Genomic DNA, 19732 nt, shown 5'->3' with positions numbered 1-19732 from the left:
AGAAAATAGTGTTTTACTCATTGATGTTGAAGACATGAGGAAGTTTCAGTCTGTGTGAAGCTTCATTCAATCTTCATTCACACAAAGGCAGTGCTCTGATTGGCTGGAGGACCAAAGTCCTTTCGGGCCTCTCAGTTTCTCAAGAGCCAATACCTGAGCAGGAAGGTCAGAGGGTGGGCTCTCCTCTGCACTGCGCAGTTCCCTATCTCCCTTGGACATGCGCAGTCCCGGGCTGGGTGGAGATGGAGATCACTGGACGAGTTCTCGCTCTGGCCGGAAGCGTCAGCCGGTTGCCTGGAAACCTTGTCTGCGGGATGTGAAGGGGGAGGGGGAACAAAAGGAGGGGTCGGGGCTCGTGTGCGCCCGCTGGGCCTGCGCACTGGAACCCGGAGACGTCACCGCGGAACAGAGTGATTCAGGCAGGGCTTCTTTGGGACGTCACAATGACTCAGAGGGGCGTTCCCAGCACACTGGAAGCAACACCCCTGGTCACAGAAACAAAATACTCCGGATTGGACAACAGCTCAGCATCGGGAGGTCAAATACCCGCCCACCTCACGTGGGCCGAGATCCGCCCCTCATTGTTTCCATGAGGGAGATTGGCCAATAGGAACCTGTGGAGGACTGGACAGGCGCTGATCCTTCAGCCAATCAGTCTGGGGCCTGTGTCACTGGCTGCACGGAGCTTCCTTCACTGTCTGCCCAGCAAACCTGTTGTTCCTCCAGCTTCACACAGACTGAAACTTCCTCTCACCTCTGTAAGTAAAACACTTCCTTTTCTCCCCATTAAATTTATGTGCTTATTCTGTCCTTCAATTGGTGACTTGTTTAAATCCCCAGGCCCAGATGAGATGTTTCCCAGGCTGCTGTGGGAAGCAAGACAGGAGATTGCAGACACTCTGACAATTTTAAAAATTTTCTGGCCACAGGAGCGGTGCCAGAGGACTGGAGGACCGATAATGTGGTTCCATTGTTCAAGAAGTGAAGTAGGGAAAATCCAGGAAATTACAGACCAGTGAGTTTAACTTGAGTGGTCAGGAAATGATTGGAAAATATTCTGAGGGACAGAATTAATCTCTGTTGCGAAGGCAAGAACTAATTAAGGATAGTCAGCATGTCTGCGTGGGTTTCACCCCCACAACCCAAAGATGTGCTGGTTAGGTGGATTGGCCACGCTAAATTGCCTCTTAATCGGAAAAAAAATAATTGGGTACTCTAAATTTATTTTAAAAAAGGATAGTTAGCATGGCTTTGTCAAAGGAAGATTATGTCTTATAAAGACCTACCCAAACAAAGACTGTAACAGGTTTCAGAGCAGCAATAGCAGTGCCTCTGGTTCTGCACCAGAACAAGGAGATGGAGCTGAGGTTGTGGACAGGGCACGTTCTGCACAATGTCCTCTGCCAATTTGGAGACTTGGAGCCAGACCTCTACATGCTGCTTGACAGTGAAGAGGAGACTGTCAGACAAGCCAGACAATCCACCCAGCATCTCAATATACACCCTCATCAGTGCCTATTAAAATCCTCATCTGATCCACCCGAAGCAGCACCCATCTCTGACCACACCCTCCAGTGAACTGGCAAGCAAACTATATTTCACCCTGTCCTGGATCCAGTCCAGTGTGTCACCACAGCTGATCCCAACTCTATAGTGGCTGCTAAGTTTGTGTAGTGTTGTATCTGAGCTGGTAGCAGTGAGGGTCATATCAAATGGCTACCTGTCTTCATGAAGTGCTGAGCTGTTGCTCTCTCTTTTCATCCTTGACCTGCTGTGGCTGAACAGGCAGCATTTTCACGATGGGCCGAAGAGCATCTTTCTCTGCTGTAAAACTCTCTGACTCTAAGTCTTTGAGTCCCTGAAAGCAGGAAATCAGAAAGGGAAAGTTGGTTTGAAGGAAGAGGGTGGGGAATTGGAAAGGAAGAGATCTAAGGTATACACTGTGTGGAATTTGCTCGTTCTCCCCCTGTCTGCATGGGTTTCCTCCGGACGCTCCAGTTTCCTCCCACAGTCCAGAAGATGTGCAGGATAGGTGGATTGGCCATGAACAATTGTCCCTTAGTGTCCAAAAGGTAGGTGGGTTTAAGGGGATAGAGAGGAGGAGTGGACCTGGGTAGCATGCTCTATCGGAGGGTCAGTGCAGAAGGATTCTGTGGATTCTATTTCATTTGCATTTTCCGTGGAGGTGACTAAGCGTGTCGTTGAGGGTAGTGCAGTTGATAATCTTTATTGTCACAAGTAGGCTTACATTAACACTGCAATGAAGTTACTGTGAAAATCCCCTAGTCGCCACATTCTGGCGCCTGTTCAGGTGCACTCAGGAGAATTCAGAATGTCGAATTCACCTAACAAGCACGTCTTTCGGGACTTGTGGGAGGAACCCAGAGCACCCGGAAGAACCCCACACAGACACGGGGAGTACGTGCAGACTCCACACAGACTGACCCAAGCCGGGTATCAAATCTGGAACCATGGCACTGTGGAGCAAAGTGCTACCAACTGTACTTCCGTGCTGTCCACATGTAGCCCGGAAAAACTTCAGTAAGGTTTGTGACAAGGTCTCACATGGGGGACTGGTCAAGATGGGCTCCAGGCAAATTGATACCAAAATTGGCTTCCTGGCAGCAGGCAGAGGGAGATGGTCAAAGATTGTCTTTGTGACTGGAAGCCTGTGTCCAATGGTGTTCCGCTGCGATCGGTGTTGGGTTCCATGTTGTTCGGAGCGTACATCAATGATCTGGATGTGAATGTTGGAGATATGATAAGATCGCAGATGACACAAAAATTGGGGGTGTGGGAAATGGTGAGGAACGCCTCAGATTTCAGGATGATATGGACGGGCTGGTTAGATGGCAGAACAGTGGCAAATTGAAATTAATCCTGAAAAGTGCAACAGGTCAAATTTGAGTAATCTCTCCTAACTCAGCAACTGGAGCTGTGTATATAGTTAATGTTAAATAAAATCAGTTTTGTTTGTCTACAACTCGGTGTTATACTCTTCATTGTCCCGTATTAAATACCCATATCCCTGCACTCTCCTGCCACTCAACCAATTTCCTAACCGTGTCAATAATTTGCCCTCAACTCCGAGGGCTTCCACCTTAGCTAACAGTCTCTTGTGTGGGACTTTATCAAATGCCTTCTGGGAGTCCGTATAAATGACATCCATAGACATTCCCCTATCCTCTACCTTAGTCACCTCCTCAAAAGATTCAGTAAAATAAGTCAGGCTGGCTGTCCCTGATCGAACAATGTTTTTCAAAGTGTTCAGTTACCCTATCCCTGATTATACATTCCAGCAGTTTCCCCACCATAGATGTTCATAACAATCTTTATTAGTGTCACAAGTAGGCTTAACACTGAGGGACTGAATTTAGACTGTCCGATTCACCTAACAGCTCGGCTTTTGGGGACTTGTGGGAGCACCAGGATAAAACCCACGCAGACACGGGGTGAACGTGCAGACTCCACACAGACAGTGACCTAAGCCGGGAATCGCACCTGGGTCCCTGGGGCTGTGTAGCAACAGTGCTAACCATTGTGCTACCATGTCATGTTTGGCTAACTAGTCTGTAATTCCCTGTTTTTCCCCTTTCACCCTTCTTAAAAAGTGAATCCCTTCCCACACTAAGAGCAGGTGAATGGCCTATCCCCAGTGTGAACTCGCTGGTGTATCCGCACTTCAAAAAGTGAAATTTTCCAATCCAGAGGGACAACTCCTGAATCTAGGGAACTCTGGACAATTATCGTTGGGGCATCTACAATGTGCTCCCTGACTTCCTTCAACAGCCTCGGATGGAAACCGTCAAGTCCTGGGGATTTGTCACTCTTCAGTTCCATTAGTTTCCTAGTTAGTGATGGTATCGGTATCATTATGTTAATTGTATCAAGTCCCTGTCCTCTATCAACTATTAATTTTTTCGGGACTTATGGCAAGTTATCCTCCTTTTCAACTGTAAATACTGAGGCACAGTAATTGTTCAGCGTGTCTGCCATTCCCCCATTATCACTGACAATATCTCCATTTCCAGCTTCTACTGGGCCTACATTGCTCTTCACCACCCGCTTTCCCTTTATATAACGAAACATTTCTTCTCATTGATATTGATGAACCTTGCAGGTTTCCTTTCATAATCCCTTTTAGTTGCGCTTACAAGCTGCTTTGTGATCCTTTGCTGGTCCTTGTACCTATCCCATTCGTCTGGATCTGTCCTGTGTCTTGTATTTTTGTGCGCTATTTCTTTTAGTTTTAAGCTGTCCCTAACCTCTTTATTTGTCCGTGGCTGTTTTTTTTCTGTGAAATGGAGCCTTTTCCTCTCAGGGGTATATACTTGCTCTGTATCTCGTTAAATGTTTCTTTAAATATTCTCCACTTATCTTCAGTTGTTTGACCCAGTAACCGATCTCCCCAGTTTACCGAGGACAGTCCCTGTCTCATCCCGTTAACGTCAGCCTTACCCAAGTCTAAAATTCTACTGTCTGTAATGTGCTTTTCACTTTCAAACACTACACTGAATTCAATCATGTTGTGATCACTATTTGATCAATGTTCCTGCACAGTTAGGCTGCTAATTAAATTGGGCTCATTACTCATAACTAAATATAATATTGCCTGTCCCCTTGTTACATCTGGAACATATTGCTGCAGGAAACTATCCCAGACACATTCCAGAAATTCACTCCCTTTCTGACAGTTGCTTGTCTGCCTCTCCCAATCTGTGTGTCAGTTATAATCCCCCATTAATACTACTCTGCCTTTGCTACACACTCGCCTAATTTCTGCCTTTATACAATCTAGCACCTCCGAGCTAACCAGACGGTCGATACACAACACCCATTACAGTTTGAGATTTTTTTGTTCCTCAGTTCCACCCATGTGGGAGGGGATTCTCCGTCCTGGCAGCTGGCCAATGGGGTTTCCCGTTGTGGGCACCCCCATGCTGTCGGGAAGTCCGCGGGCATGAGTGCGCTGCTGGAAAACGGAGGATCCCACCGACGGAGAATCCAGCCCATGGTCTCCGCTGGATCCTTCCCCTCATTATATCCTCCACAGCAGATGCCATCTCCCTGGCGCTACACTCACTTGGAGCATCTCGACAGCAAGGACTCCGACATCAGACTCCTATTCATTGACTACAGCTTCAAATTCCGAGGTGTGCACATCACCAACAACCTGTCCTGGTCTACCCACGTCAACACTACGACCAAGAAAGCACAACAGCGCCTATACTTTTTCAGGAAACTAAGGAAATTCGACACGTCCACATTGAATCTTACCAACTTTTACAGATGCAGCATAGAAAGCATCCAACCTGGTAACATCACAGCCTGGCCTGGCAACTGCTCGGTCCAAGACTGTAAGAAACGACAGAGAGTCGTGAACACGCCCAGTCCATCACGCAAACCCGCCTCCCATCCATTGACTCTGTCAGCACCTCCCGCTGCTTTGGGATAGAGGGCAGCATAATCAAAGCCCCCTCCCACCCGGCTTGTTCACACTTCCAACTTCTTCCATCGGGCAGGAGATACAAAAGTCTGAGAACACATCCAAAGACGTGCAGGTTAGGTGGATTGGCCATGATAAATTGCCCTTAGTGACCAAAAAGATTAGGAGGTGTTATTGGGTTATGGGGATGGGGTGGAAGTGAGGGCTTAAGTGGGTCGGCGCAGACTCGATGGGCCGAATGGCCTCCTTCTGCACTGTATGTTCTAACAGATTCAAAAACATCTTTTCCGCTGTTACCAGACTCCTAATCGACCCTCTTATGGACTGACCTGACCTCTTCACACATCTCCTCCACTGAGTAGTGCTACACTCCTGTATGCTTCACCCGATACCTGTGTCTATGTATTTACATTGTGTATTGATGTTTGCCCTGTGTATTCTCATGTATGGAATGATCTGTCTGAACTGTACGCAGATCAATACTTTTCACTGTATCTCGGTACATGTGACAATAGACAAATCCAATCCTCACCATTGAGGTGATGGTATTTCTAATCAGTAAGGCTACTCCACCCACTCTGCCATATTCTCTGTCCCTCCTGTAAACTTTATAACCGGTATATTTGGTAGCCAGTCCAGACCATCCTGCTACTTGTTTTTGGAACTGTATTGAGTTCCCCTGAGGCCTTCCCCTCCCCCACCATTTGTTAGTTTCAAGTCCTTCTGACCTCCCTATTTATCCTTTCCACGAGGACACTGGCCCCAGACCGGTTCAGGTGGAGACCGTCCCAACGGCACAGATCCCTCCTGTCCCAATACTGATGCCTGTGCCCCATGAAATGGAACCCCTCTTTCCTGCGCCACTCCTTTAGCCACGTGTTTACTTCTCTAATTTTCTCATCCCTATGCCAATTTGCACGTGGCTCAGGGAATAATCCAGAGATTATAATCCTTGGGACCTGTTCTTTAATTCTGTTCCTAATTTCTGATATTCCCAAACAGGTCCTCTTTCCTAGTCTTGCTGATACTGTTTGTCCCAATGTGGACCACAACAACTGGATCCTCCCCCTCCCTCTCCAATATCCTTTCAAGCCGGTTAGAGATGCCCCTCACCCTGGCACCGGGCAGGCAACATACCATGTGGGACTCTCGGTCCTGCTTCCAAAGGATGTTATCAGTTCCCCTAATTATAGAATCCCCAGACCACTTCCTCCCCCCGCTTGAATGGCCTCCTGTACCGGGGTGCAGTGGTCAGCTAGCTCATCCTTCCTACAGTCACTGCTCCGATACCCTGCCCCTCCGAGCCCGCTCCCTGGAGACGAGATATTGGGGAATGAGAGGAAGGAATGTTCCATAGAAACTAGAATTCTCTGTTCTGAATTTCTATCCTGTACTGAGTGTTGACTTTGAGAAAACTCCTTTTACAGATATTACAAGAGGAGGAATTCCAGACAGAAATCTCAATTGTCACGTCTCGGTCCCACAGAGTCACTCGATACCTTGGGATCTGAATGTCACCGGCCTTTGGATCTAGAAGGAGAAATGTTTGCCGAATCTGTCAGCATCAAAATATTTTAAACATCAATGTGACTGGAAAAGCACCGAGACACACACACCCGAGCGAGAGTGTTCCAGAGCACTGACTGTGGAAAGAGCTTTAAACATTTACACAGCCTGAACGAACATTGCACCATTCACAGCGGGGAGAGACCGGACACGTGTTCTGTGTGTGGACGAGGCCTTAACTGATCGTCCATCCTGGAGGGACACGAGGAGACCCAAAACATGGAGAAACCGTGGAAATGTGGGGACTGTGGGAAGGGATACAGATTCCCATCTGAGTTGGAGACTCATCGACGCATTCACACTGGGGAGAGGCCATTCACCTGCTCTGTGTGTGAGAAGGGATTCGCTCTGTTCTCCAGACTGAAGAAACACCAGCGAATTCACACTGCGGAGAGGCCATTCACCTGCTCTCAGTGTGGGAAGGTATTCACTCAGTTAACCCACCTGCAGAGTCACCAGCGAGATCGCACTGGGGAGAGACCGTTCACCTGCTCCCAGTGTGGGAAGGGATTCACTCAGTTATCCCACCTGCAAAGTCACGAGCGAGTTCACACTGGGGAGAGACCGTTCATCTGCTCTCAGTGTGGGAAGGGATTCACTCAGTTCTCCAATCTGCAGACACATCAGCGAGTTCACACTGGGGATAGGCCATTCACCTGCTCTCATTGTGGGAAGGGATTCGCCCAGTTATCCCACCTGTGGACTCACCAGCGAATTCACACTGGGGAGAGACCGTTCATCTGCTCTCAGTGTGGGAAGGGGTTCAGTGAGTCATCCAAACTGCGGACACATCAGCGAGTTCACACTGGGGAGAGGCCATTCACCTGCTCTCTGTGTGGGAAGGAATTCACTGACTTATCGAACCTGAAGAGACACCAGCGAGTTCACAATGGGGAGAAGGCAATCATGTGCTCTAAGTAGGAGAAGGCAATTAATGATCCATCCCACCTGCAGACACACCAGCGAATTCACACTGGTGAGAGGTCATTCTCCGCTCAGTGTTGGAAGGGAATCCATGATTCATCGCACCTGCTGAGACACCAAGTTCACAAGTGATTACAGGGGCTATTGCTGTTATTGTTTCTGCTCTCAGTTACATCCAGGACTGTATTTTGTTCATTCTGTCAGTTGGTCAATGGGGAGGGTTGTAGGGTTTTGTTCTGCTCGACTTGGCAGTCCTATGGCTTTGCCTCCAGATGGCTGATGCTCTTTGAGCCTTGTTGCGAATACCTGGTTTCAAATTTCACATGGATCACAGCGTGAAGGGGTGTTTCGAAGAGAGAAGATATTCAGTTTGCATTTCTGTTTGGATCCCCGTAAATCATGCCACATTGCCATGAAGATGGACATTGGTGGTTACATGTTTTTTGTTTAATTTATCTGGGTGAACACCCAATCAGGGTATGAGGGACATGTTGTCTGAGGTAGACTGGGAAACCACATTAAATGGTATGATGGGAGACAGGCAATAGCTAATATTTTCAGGCATTATTATTCATCTACTGGGGGAGTCAGTTAGCTCAGTTGGCTGGATGGCTGGTTCATGATGCAGAGTGACTCCAATAGCAGGGATTCAACTGTCGTACTGGCTGAGGTTATCCATGAAGGGTCCACCTTCGCAACATTGCCCCTCGCCTGAGGTGTGGTGACCCTCAGGTTAAACCACCAGTTGTCTCTCTCTCTCGCTCTCTCAAAGGGGAGAGCAGCCTATGGTCTTCTGGGACTTTTGCAACTCATTTCACATATATACACCAAAATTGATTCCTTTAGGGAAAAAAATCCAACAGGAAAAGTGATGCAACCGCGGCTAACAAGAAAAGTTAAAGATTCCATTAGATCAAAGGAAGAGGCTCATAAAGTGGCCAAAATAGTAGTAAGCCTGAGGATTGGGAACTGAATGAGATTAATAAGTAAAAAAGTAGTCCTGGAGAAATTAATGTGGTTGAAAGTTAATCAACCCTCAAACGTGATGCTCGACATCCCAGAGTGTTGAAAGAGGCGGCTGTAGAGATAGTGGATACACTGGTGATCATCTTTCACAATTCTATAGATTCTGGAATGGTTCCTGCAGTTTGGAAGGTGGTAAATGTAACCCCACAATTTAAGGAGGGAGAGAGTAAACGGGGAACCACAGACCCATTAGCCTGACATCAGAAGGTGGGAAAATGCTACAATCTATTAATGGGGTGGCACGGTAGCACAGTGGTTAGCACCAGGGACCCGGGATCGATTCCAGGCTTGGGTTACTGTCTGTGCGGAGTCTGCACGTTCTCCCCGTGTCTGCGTGGGTTTCCCCCGGGTGCTCCGGGTTCCTCCCACAAGTCCCGAAAGACATGCTTGTTCGGTGAATTGGACATTCTGAATTCTCCCTCGGTGTACCCAAACAAGTGCCGGAATATGGCGACTGGGGGATTTTCACAGTAACTTCATTGCAGTGTTAATGTCAGCCTCCTTGTGACAATAATAAAGATTATAATTATACTATTAAAAGAACTCAACCCATGTCAATAGAATTTGGTTCACGTGAATTGATATCTTCAGTCTGGATAGGCCCAGTGGACCAGGCTATTCTGGGTCTGGATATTTGATCCTAATTGAATTCTCCCTTAAACTTTGAAAATGGGAAAGTAACATGGCCAATCAGAACCATCAGGAAAGATCAGCTTTATGAACATCCAATGTGGCAAAAGATAAGAATGATTGTGGCCAATTACAGATGGAACCAGCATCATTCACTGGTAATGTTCCACCATGTACCAAACGATACCCATCAACCCGTCCTCAACCGAAGGGATTTTACCCACAGTAGAGCAACTGGAGGAAAGAGGGATGTTAATTAAAACACGCAGTTCGTCAAATAGTCCAGTTTGGAAAATGGTACAGAGCGTCTGACCATTGACGACTGAAAGGCAAACCTATATCAATCTGGTATCCACCTGTGTTCCAGTGAAAGTCTGGAATGTTTAGATGGGATTAATAAATTGATCACTTTCTCCTGGAAATATTTACATCCTGGCCCATGAACTTTGTTTTAAAGAAATCCACATTTGAAAGCCCAGCCACAACATGAAATATCAGCACCATAACAGGGCAGATAAGACAGACAGACACTCACTTTGATCTTCAGCGCATCTGAGAGTTAAAAAAATGTGACATGATTTTGGGATCCCGGTGTGGGTGTGCAGTTGTGATTTGTTCCATGTGAAAAATAACAAGCCTAAATTCACAGTGAAATGGACTGAAGACCGGGTCCCAAACACACACAGCAACTGGAGACACAGCAGGAGATGAAATGGTTAATGTGGCCAGGGGATTGAGACACCATTGTGACATCATCAAGACATTGACACACACTCCAGAGAGAAACTGACTTTAAAACAATCCGGATAGAATTAAACACACTGGACATGGGCAAAGTGGGAGTGAAATTAAAGCGATAATGGGACAATGAAGGGCTTGGGCGAAATAATACTGAGTAAGAACTGTCCACAAAGAGAGAGCTGGAGAATCTTTTACATCCATGTTTGATCTGTTGCTTGAAGCATCTGTCCTAATGTACCAGTAACCTGGAACTCATGGTGCTCCTTCAGGAGAAGAAAATATGGAGTAGATGTTACCCCAGGCGGAGCCAGAACTGGACAATAATGGAGTGAAATTGAGTGAGGTTTTGTGGAGAGAGTTTTGTAAATTCTGAATGGGATGTGGAAGTCGCTGGACCAGAATTTATTGCCCTTGAACTGAGTGGCTGCTTGGACATTTCAGATTTTAACCGGGTCTCCCCGATTTCTAGTCTCTGCCACAAGGGAAACATTCTCTCAGCATTCTCTCTGTCAATTCCACTCAGGATCTCACGTGTTTCAATACGATCATCTCTCATTCTTCTCAACTGTAATGGATACAGTCCCAACCTGTCAAACCTTTCCTCAGACGATAACCCCCTCATTCCAGAATCTGGGAGTCAACCTCCTCTGAACTGCTTCTAATGCAATTATCTTATTTCTGAAATAAGGAGACCCAAACTGTACACAGTGCTCTAAATATGGGGCGAGATTCCCCGTCCTGTGGCGCGCCCTCACCAGTCGCAGGATTCTCCGTCCTGCCAGACGGACAATGAGTTTCCCATTGTTGCCAGCCTGTCGTCTGGAAATCCCCGGGTGTGAGTGCGCTGCCGGTGCAATGGAGAATCCCGTCAGTGGAGAATCCAGCCCATGGTCTCACCAAGGCCCTGTACAACTGCAGCAAAACACCCCAACTTTTATATTCCAGTCCCTTTGCAATAAATAACAATATTCCATTCACCTTCCTCATCACTTGCTGTACCAGCTGTAATTTCTGCCGTTACATTTTTGGTCCATGGATGATTAATGGACATGTCACTTTAAGGCAAGCAGCCTGTATCTTTAATTCAAGCAGAAGAATCCAGGTGCCTGTACTGGTTTAAACTGGAGCTGAAGATCTTTCGGCACCAGTGTGAGAATTGGGGTTGGGACTCGGTTTGATTGATTCGCTGGTGGCCAATGAATTGGTCCAAACGGCTGTGCTCCTAGGTAACAGGCGGTGATTGGATCCTATCCCACTGGGATGTTTTTCAGAGTCCCAAGCTTTCAGTTTGATTCTAGCAGCACAAGAGGCAGAACTGACTAACTCTCTCTCCAGAAGGCAGCTGTGAGTGCTATCTCTCTTCCCAGATAGCCTGTGGGTGCTATATTCCTGAAACCACGGAGACCTGAATACAAACCACAAACTGAAAGAAAAGTTTGAACAGAGGTGAGGTGTGTCTCCAGAAAAGTGTGAGTACTGCATTTCTAAACTACAAAGAACGTGAACAAATTAACCTACAGAGAAGATCACTACAGACTGTAAACTAAAGACTTTAACCTGCAAGCTTGCTGTGAAGTAAAGTGTGCTAAAAATCATCATCTGAAAAAAAGAATTTCTTTCACTTCTGATCTTATCCCTTTCCACCCCTCGGTGTTTGTATGTCTCTGTGTGTGTAGAGGTTGGGGGCAGGTTAAAGTGGGAATTAGGAATTGGCTTATTGTAAATCAGTTGTGTTTGCTGCATATTTTATTATTGTTCTTGTTATAAATAAACAGTAATCGTATTTACATTTGCAACCATGGTGACTGATTATTGGGCAGCCAAGGGCCAAAGACATAGGGTATTTTTGTAAGAATTATTGGTTAATTGACTAGTGCTGTGACTCTGGGGCACGTGGGGCTGGAATTGACAGCGCACTAGCCCAGGGTGTCGTAACACAGCAAACTAACTTGTGATTCCTGTATCAGGACACACAGATCCCTCTGCGCCTCAGAGTTCTGTAATCTCTCTCCCATTTAAATAATGTGGACACATTCACATTTTCCCAAGTTATTCTCTATCTGTCAATTTGTTCCCACTCACTTAACCTATTTGATGTCCTTTGTATTCTCCAAGTCCACTTGACAAATTAATTTCCAATCCCTCTTTGTGTCATCAGCAAATTTAACCACATTCAACTCATTAATATAGATTGTAAATAGTTGAGGGCCCAGCACTGATCTTGTGATGCTCCACTTGTCACATCTTACCAACCCAAACATGACCCATTTATACCCACTCTCTGCTTCCTATGAGCTAACCAATCCTCTATCCCTGCTGACATGTTGCCCTCTACACCATGAGCTCTTATGTTGTGCAGAGACCTTTGATGTGGCACCTTGGGAAATACCTTCTGGAAACCTGAATAAACCACATCTGCAGGTTCCCCTTTGTTGACATCCCATGTTACTCCCTCAAGGAGCCTCAATAAATGAGTCAATCAGAACCTGAACCCCATTTTGCATGTCAAAAGAAAAATCACATCTCCTCTACCCCTCTGGTTCCTTTGCCAATCGCCTTAGAGGGACTCACTTTCTGTTAAAGAGCCTGTCAACCTCTCACCCACTTTCCCTGAACTACATCAATCTAATCATGAAAAATCCAACAAAATCAAATATTTTTACTGTTAATTGTTTATTAATGAAACAACATGGATAAAAAAACTAACAGAAAATTACTTGAGAATAAATAGCAAGCAGAGTAAAAGGATGTTCACAATGTTCAGAACCCAAGTGGTTTCTCTTTACTCTGTTCCCGTGACTCCCCACTTTGGACACCGGGGCACTGAATACCGGGGGGTCACTACCAGCCCTGGTCACCTCCTTCTGTGTCCTAATTGGTTGGAGGCCCATTTCCCAGTCAGTCCTCCAACACCTTCCTGTCTCTCTATTAGTGCGACGCCCATTGCAGTTTCCCAACTGGGGTGCAGGCCCCGTTATTGGTAACTTAAATTCAGCCCTCAGCTCCATCTCCTGGCTGTCACTGACACAAGAATAGTGAGCCAGAAAACTGCCTGAGGCTCAAATGGGAAGTCAAAACTTGTGGATTAGGATCTCTGTACAGATCAATAACTTTAAAAAAAAATCAATTCCAAGTCAACAATGTAAAGGATCACACAACAGGAGTTAAGGTTTTATGGCTTTTACTGCAGCAAACAAACTAGAAGCAACATTTTGTTTTTAATTTTTCCAATTAAGGGGCAATTTAGCGTGGCCAATCCACCTATCCTGCACATCTTTGGGTTGTGGTGGTGTGACCCGCGCAGACACGGGGAGAATGTGCAAACTCCACACGGACAGTGACCCGGGGCCAGGATTGAACTCGGGTCCTCAGCGCCATGAGGCAGCAGTGCTAACCACTGCACCACTGTGATGCCTTAGAAGCAACGTTAACTCAACACTATTTTTGCCAGAAACCTCCATCTTTATTTATAAAATAGAACTTTGTCCTTTTACACAATCTAAAATTCCACTCCACAGTTATACTTTACTCTGCACCAGAAATCCAAACTTATGTGTCTCAGGACCAGTCAAAAATGATGATATAAAGATAGTGGATACATTGATGATCATCTTCCACAATTCTATAGATTCTGGAATAGTTCCTGCAGATTGAAGGCAGCAAATGTCACCCCACTATTCAGGAAGGAAGGGAGGGAGAGAGAAAATGGTGAACTGCAGATCTGTTAGCCTGACATCAGTATTGGGAAAATACCAGAATCTATTATAAGGGATGTGATAAATGGACACCTGGATAATAATAATTAACCTGGATTTATGATATGGAGATGCCGGCGTTGAACTGGGGTGGGCACAGTAAGAAGTCTTACAACACCAGATGAAGGAGCTGCGCTCCGAAAGTTAGTGATTCAAAACAAACCTGTTGGACTTTAACCTGGTGTTGTAAGACTTCTAACATGGATTTAGGAATAGGTAATCATGTTTGACAAACTTTTTGGAGTTTTTGAGGATGTTATTAACAGAATTGATATTGGGGAGTCCGTGGATGTGGCGCACTTGGATTTTCAGAAGGTTTATGATAAACACCCGACAGGAGGTTAGTCAGCAAAATGAAAACACATGGGATGGGAGGTAATATACTGGCATGGATTGAGAATTGGCTAACAAGCAGAAAACAGAGAGGAGGAATAAATGGGTCATTCTCACCTTAGCAGTTGGGACGAGTGGGTTACTGCAAAGATCAGTACTTGGGCCCCAGCTGTTCATAGTTTATATAATGATTTGGATGTGGGGACGAAATGGAATATTTCCAAGTTCACTGATGACACAAAGCTAGGTGGGAATGTGTGTTGTGAGGAAGATGTAAAACGGCTACAGGAGGATTTGGACAAACTTAGTGAGTGGGCAAGGACATGGCAGATGGAATATAATGTGGAAAAATGTAAGATTATCACTTTGGTAGGAGGAACCGATGAGCAGAGTATTTCTGAAATGGTCAGAGATTAGAAAGTGTAGATGTACAAAGGGACCTGGGTGTCCTCATCAATAAGTCACTGAAGGCGAACATACAGGCGCAGCAAGTTATTAGGAAGGCTGACGGGATGTTGGTCTTCATCACAAGAGGATTTGAGTACAGGAGTAGTGAAGACTTGCTTCAATAGTGTAGTACGTTGGTTAGACCACAGCTGGAGTATGTGTGCAGTTTTACTGCCCTTAACTTCGGAAAGGTATTGCCACAGAGGGAGGGCAATGAAGGTTCACCAGACTTGTTCCGGGGATGGGAGGTGTTGTGTCTATAAAACCTCAGACACTTCGACCAGTTTATTAAACAAATGTTTTACCCAGGTATCTTTATTGACCAGGTAAACAAAGGACAACGGAGTGTAGAAATCACATAACTTTATTCCACAAGCAGTAAAACAGTTACCCTTAAATTATCCCACTAATTACAGTTCCAAGATTCTGAATAGTACCCGAGCCGATGAACTCATTCGAGCTGCAGGTTTGATTCTGTATCTCAATCTCCTCGGGGTCTTCTTCCGAGAAGATGGGTCTCGCCGCTGCTTCTTTCCGTCTCTGGTCAGCCGGCTCGATTACCTCTGCGTGGAGTCTTCACTGCTGGGCGGTCCGAGGGTTCGATCGTTATACCCTTTCTGTGTCCTTCCAGAATGTTCTCTGACCCCAGCCGATGAGGTCACAGGGTGGGAGTGGCACCACCCAATGGAGTTACCAATGGCCACTCAGCAGGACACCGGGAATCTGTCCACAGGAGTCCATTTCCCGGTGCGTTGTTTGTTATGTAACTTTGTCTATTCAAAACAATCAATCGATGAATAGAGCCAATTATCTCTTGATTGGTGATTGATGGAGCAGAGCAGCTCCAGACATGTGCTGGCAGCTTGTCGGAGTTCAGTGTATTCAGGCTGATTGCTGGAGCTGGCTGTGGCTTGATTTAAAATGTCCAATTTTTAATTTAAAGTGTCTGATTTTATCGAGTCTAAAATACAGGCCACGGCACATTTTACCACCGAGGACTGTCCTATGATGAGACATTGGGGAAACTGGGCCTGTATTCACAGTTGTCTGTGCTAGATTGGGAAATTACAATAAAAGCTCGGACGATAGACAGGCAATCACAAATATTTGAGGAATTGTTACATATTTACAAAAAATATAGACTCCCTTAATAAACAAAACTCCAACAGAAGTTTTGCAACCGTGGCTAATAAGCAATGTTAAAGATTCCATTAGGTCAAAGGAAGAGGCTCATAAAGTGGCCAAAATCATAGTAAACCTGAGGATTGGAACTTGGTCTTCCTTTGCTGAATACCAAACCAAGAGACTGATAAAGAAAGAGAAAATAGAATGTGAGAGCAAACAGGCGAGAAACATAAAACCGACAGGAAAAGCTCCGATAGGAATGTGAAAAGGAAAAGATTAGCAAAGACCAATGTGGGTCCATTCCAGGCAGAGACAGGAGAGTTTATAATGGGGAATAAGGAAATGGCAGAGAAACTAAATAATGTGAGTCTGTCTTCACGGAGGAAGATACGGAAATTTCCCCCAAACATGAGAACACCAAAGGACTAGTGAGCCCGAGGAACTGAAAAAGATTAATATCAGTGAAAAACTAGTACTGGAGAAATTAATGTGATTGAAAGTTAATAAATGGTATTTTTTCCCTGTATGGGGTGATCTGTCTGGACTGTACGTAGAAAAATACTTTTCACTGTACCTCGGTACACGTGGCAATAAAGAAATAAATCAGAAATCCCCAAAAGCTGATGCTTTACATCCCAGAGTGCTGAAAGAGTTGGCTGGAGAGATAGTGGATACATTGGTGATCATCTTTCAAAATTCTCTAGATTGGAAGCTGGTAAATGCAAACCCGCGATTTAAGGAGGGAGAGAGAAAACAGGGAACCAGAGACCACAGGGGATGGCAGGACTGTCCTATGAATAGAGATTGGGGAAACTGGGGCTGTATTCACTAGAGTTTTGAAGAATGAGAGGCAATCTCACCAAAACCTCTAAGATACTGAATGGAATAGACAGGGGAGGTGCAGGTGAGATGTTTCCCCTGGTTGGGGAGTCTCGAACCAGGGGACACAATTTCAAAATAAGGGGGAAGCCACTTAGGATTGGTCTCGGAGGAGACATTTCTTTACTCACAGGGTTGTGAATCTTTGGAATTCTCTACCCCAGAGGGCTGTGGGAGCTCAGTCATTGGGTGTGTTTAAAGCAGAGACTGACAGATTTCTAAATCCCAATAACACAAATGGATATGGGGATAGTGTGGGGAAAAGGCATTGAAGTGGATGATCAGCCATGATCGTATTGAATGGTGGAGCAGGCTCGACGGGCTGAATGGCCAACTCCTGCTCCTATGTTCCAATGATATAAAGATAGGTAGGAAACTAAATTGTGAAGATGACATAAGGAGGTTACAAAGGGATATAGATAGGTTACGTGAGTGGGAAAAGATCTGCCCAATCGAGTATTATGTGGGAAAACATGACATTATCAATTTTGGCAAAAGAATAAAAAAGCTTATTATCTAAATGGTGAGAGATTGCAGAGCTCTGAGATTCAGAGGGATCCGGGTGTCCAAGAGCATGAATCACAAAAGGCGAGTGTACAGGTACAGCAAGTAATTAGGAAAGCTAATAGAATGTTATTGTTTATTGGGAGGAGGATTGAATACAAAAGTAGGGAGGTTATGCTTCAGTTATACAGGACATTGGTGAGACCACATCTGGAGCACTGTGTGCAGTATTGCTCTCATTTAAGGCTGGACTTGTGAGTGATGAAATGTAGGTGACTTGATTGAAGCGTACAAGATCCTGAGGGACTTGACAGGGTGGATGTGGAAAGGATATTCCCTCTTGTGGGAGAATCTAGAAATTGCAGTCACTTTAAAAGTTAAAACTTGCCCATTTAAGGCAGAGGAAAACTTTTTTTCTCTGAGGGTTGAGAGTCTTTGGAACTTTCGTCCTCAAAGGGCAGTGGAAGCAGAGCCTTTGAATATTTTTAATGCAGAGCTGGATAAATTTTTGCCAAGTAAGAAGGTGAAAGGTTATCGGGTGGTCGGCTGGAGTGTGGAGTTGAGGTTAAAGTCAGATCAGCCGTGAACTTATTGAATGGTGGAGCAGGCTCGAGGGGCCGAGTGGCCGACTCCTGCTCCTAATTCGTATGTTATCACATCCTTTATAATAGATTGTAGCATTTTCCCTCCTACTGATGTCAGGCGAATGGGTCTGTGGTTCCTGTTTTCTCTCCCTCCTTAAATTGTGGGGTTACATTTACCACATTCCAATCTGCAGGAATCATTCCAGAATCTATAGAATTTTGAAAGATGATCACCAATGTGTCCACTATCTTTACAGCCACATCTTTCAACACTCTGGGATGTAGAGCAGCAGCTTTTGGGAATTTATTAACTTTCAACCAATACTACTTTTTCACTAATACTAATCTCTTTCAGTTCCTCGTGCTCACTTGTCCCTTGGTTCTCTCGTGTTTTTGGGACAATTTCTGTATCTTCCTCCGTGAAGACATTATTTAGTTTCTCTGCCATTTCCTTATTTCCCTTTATAACCTCTCCTGTCTCTGTCTGGAATGGACCCACATTGGTCTTTGCTAATCTTTTCCTTTTCACATTCCTATAGGAGCTTTTCCAGTCGGTTTTTATGTTTCTCGGTGATTGTCGCAGATTGGGGACCAGACCGATGCTCCCACATGCCCCCTCCACTGCCCCCAGACTCTCAAGGCCGCCACCACCATGGGACTGGTGGAGTACTGCGCCGGCGGGAACGGTAGAGGGGCAGTATGCCGACCCCCCACCCCCAGCCACTTCCTAACCATGGCTATGTTAGCCTCCCAGTAATAATTGCTAAAGTTCGGCAGTGCCAGCCCGCCCTCCCCCCGGCTCCGCTCAAGCATTACCCTCCTCACTCGCGGGGACTTACCCCCCCATACCGAGAGCGGCGGGGACACAGGATAAAAGAGCGCAAGGAGAGCGGCGGCGACACAGGATAAAAGAGCGCGAGGAGAGCGGCGGGGACACAGGATAAAAGAGCGCTAGGAGAGCGGCGGGGACACAGGATAAAAGAGCACGAGGAGAGCGGCGGGGACAAAGGATAAAAGAGCGCGAGGAGAGCGGCGGGGACACAGGATAAAAGAGCGCGAGGAGAGCGGCGGGGACACAGGATAAAAGAGCGCGAGGAGAGCGGCGGGGACACAGGATAAAAGAGCGCGAGGAGAGCAGCGGGGACACAGGATAAAAGAGCACGAGGAGAGCGCTGGGGACACAGGATAAAAGAGCGCGAGGAGAGCGGCGGGGACACAGGATAAAAGAGCGCGAGGAGAGCGGCGGGGACACAGGATAAAAGAGCACGAGGAGAGCGCTGGGGACACAGGATAAAAGAGCGCGAGGAGAGCGGTGGGGACACAGGATAAAAGAGCGCGAGGAGAGCAGCGGGGACACATCTGCCAGAGAAGCGACCTTCAGATTGTCGGCGGGAGCAGTGGCCAGGGGTCTGTCGGGAAGGTAAGTTTTCCTCTTTAAAAACTTACCTTGAAGAGTGACATCACAGCAAAGCAGTGACCGGATTGGCTGGTAAGGAAAGTGCTCCAATTAGCAGTAGCTGGGAGAAATTAAACTCTTCGTGTGTTGGTAAGTATTGTGATTGATAAGTAAAATCTTTATTCCTTTCACTTATTCATTATTTGATATTATATTTGAAATCAGTTAAGGTAAAAGTGTAAAAATGCCAGGAGATCCCAGACCCATGTTATGCTCCCCGTGCTCAATGTGGGAGTTCAGGGACGCGGCTGATGCCCCTAATTCTTTCATGTGCGGGAAGTGTGTCCAGCTGTAGCTCCTGTTAGACTGCGTGACG

The 19732-nt window shown here is 46.0% G+C and overlaps 1 long non-coding RNA gene across 1 annotated transcript; it reads left to right on the top strand.

Moving 5' to 3' along the window:
- The first annotated feature begins 6 nt into the window (after positions 1 to 6).
- Positions 7 to 12120, top strand: LOC140420089 (uncharacterized). Its single transcript, XR_011946182.1, has 2 exons — positions 7 to 758; positions 6874 to 12120. It is a non-coding gene; the product is annotated as an uncharacterized lncRNA (long non-coding RNA).
- The last annotated feature ends 7612 nt before the right edge of the window (positions 12121 to 19732 follow it).

Source organism: Scyliorhinus torazame, chromosome 5, assembly GCF_047496885.1.
Source record: "Scyliorhinus torazame isolate Kashiwa2021f chromosome 5, sScyTor2.1, whole genome shotgun sequence".
Classification (NCBI taxonomy): Eukaryota; Metazoa; Chordata; class Chondrichthyes; order Carcharhiniformes; family Scyliorhinidae; genus Scyliorhinus; species Scyliorhinus torazame.
This window is presented reverse-complemented; position numbering and strand designations above follow the sequence as displayed.